This window comes from Nanorana parkeri, unplaced genomic scaffold (genome assembly GCF_000935625.1).
Source record: "Nanorana parkeri isolate BGI_ZX_2015 unplaced genomic scaffold, ASM93562v1 scaffold280, whole genome shotgun sequence".
In the NCBI taxonomy this organism is placed as follows: domain Eukaryota; kingdom Metazoa; phylum Chordata; class Amphibia; order Anura; family Dicroglossidae; genus Nanorana; species Nanorana parkeri.
The window spans coordinates 629,274-631,658 of NW_017306548.1; positions in this window are offsets into that span (position 1 = coordinate 629,274).

A 2,385-nucleotide genomic window follows, 5' to 3' on the forward strand; every position below is an offset into this window, starting at 1 on the left:
GGAGGGGTGGGGAAAGAGAAAAGTGGGCGGGAAACGGCTGCCATTAGCTCGACGCCAGTGTCTGTTTTTGTGTTTGATGCTGACGTCTGGGGGAGGCGTGGTCAAGGTGGCCGGGTCGAAAGCTGTCAATCTTTGACAGCAGAAGACGTGACTGGCTGGCTGGCGGAGTGTTTGAAAACACAGAGCGTGCTGGCACCGCCCCTTCTGCCAGCAGGAATACATCACATTAAAAGCATAATAATCATAAACATGGAAATATAAATCATGTGAACTTTTCTAAACTGCAGCGCAAAGACATGAATAGGAAATGCGATTTCCATTTAAAAATGCATTTTTGCTGCAGCAAAATCCTCTTGCTTCACTGCATGAAAATGGACAAGTGTGAATAGGCCCCTTGGGCCACGTCATTACAGCGATCTTGAAAATGGTGCTAACTTGCCTGCAATGGGACCGCTATAGAGGTATTCCGCTGGAAGTGAGTGCTTTGGAGTGATTTACTCTCACTTCCTGTTGCGTCTCCAGGACAGGAAGTGAAGGAAAAGCTCTTAAACAGGATGCCAACAAAAGATTTCTCCCCTCAACAACACCCATGAGGGGTCTATTAGACCCCTGATGTCTCCCTTGCCCTCCAGTACAAGGTAACCAAGCACATGATTGTGCTTCAATGTATGCAAAGCCACACTCATGAGCCAGGACCTCGATCTAAAAAAAGTTTATTCCCAGGCATTTAAATGTTACAAGCATGACAAGATTCGCAGGCTCTGACATGTTTCGCCCTAAAGAAGCTTAATTGTAGAGCACATGATTGTGCTTGATCTTCTGTTTACGCAGAACTTCAGTAAGGTTTTGACAGCTGAGAAGCAGGAAGTGCTGAGAGCACGCCGCTCCCTTCATCATTCATCACAAAGCAGATCAGGGAATGGATGTTCCTCGGTTTGCTCCCACTCTCCATCCTGATACCCTCTGCCATGGTCCTGCCCCCCTCCCAGGACGCCTAAAACATTGGCAGGGGGCAGAGGGGGGAACCAGGCCCTGTACAACAGGGCTAACTGTACCCCCCTATAGGTGGCCCTGCCTGACATTATTGGTTGCTAGGACACCAGCGAAAGACGGTGTATCCACTATCAGACAGCCATAACCCAATGCAGTCTGATGGTCAGCATAATTTGACACACTTGCTCTGAGCCCAGGTTGTCCTGAACCCGCCCCCAGTGTGTGACTGGACAGTAAAAAAAAAGAGCAGCAGCGTAGTGACAAGCTCATCTCTGGCAAATTGTTGGACAATTTACATATACGAACATGACTGCAGCCAATCAGCTACAGTCTACACTTGGCTATTCAAGCAGCCATGCAGCAAGAGGTTCTTCCATCCACACGGATGGGGAAATGGAGCGTTTTTCTCTCTTTCAGCCCACACTAGATGTGTATGGCCAGCTTCAATCTGCAGTAGCACATGGGTAGGCAGCCTCAGCACTCCAGCTGCTGTAAAACTACAAGTTCCAACATGCCTCTGAAAATCATGTCTGTGGCTGCCAGAGCTTTGCAATGCCTCGTGGGACTTGTAGTTCCCCAACAGTTGGAGTGCCGAGGTTGCCTCGCCCTGCATTGGCAGATTACTGATTGACTTTACCTGTTGGCATTTTTATAGGCGGTACAATGTTGTTACATAAACAAGACATGTTATTGATTCATATTTCTTTCACGTTTAATGACGTTTAATATGAAATATTTTTATAAAAATATATTTTATTACAATATATATAATTACAATATTTATAATGCATAAAAAAAATAGATTGTTACCAACAAAGCAAGCACAGTTACATATCACAGTGCTGATCCACATCACTAGAGAAACAGGCACCTGACATAAAGGAAAAGCTGCTTCTATTGTCTTTGATGATCTCACAACTTATTGACATTTTACTTTCACCAAAGCGTCATTCTACTTCCGGTGTTTACATCGTGATAAAACCGGATGTGACCCATTTCCTTGGATTGTATTATTTGTTCAACAGCTCCACCTGGCTTCAGTATAGAGAACTGCTTGGCTACGCATCAAAACCAATGATGGCGTGTATTTATCGATGATTCACCGGTGAAATCCGTCCAGTAAAAAATTGGTACATTCACCAAAGTAAGATTTGACACAATTCGCCCAGCAGGGTCAGTCCTATGTATTATATGATATTCACTGGGTGGATCTTGTTAGGTCGAGTCTTGCCAGGATGAATCTTTATAGAACAGAAGTAGCTATTTTTCCACTTTGGATAGATCTTTGTGGGAACGTTTTGGGCAAAATCTTGCTTTTGTTTATTTGCATGCATGCTTTCCATGGTGCTGAAGTTTTTTTATATACAGCGTCAGCTCTAGGAGCGGTAATGT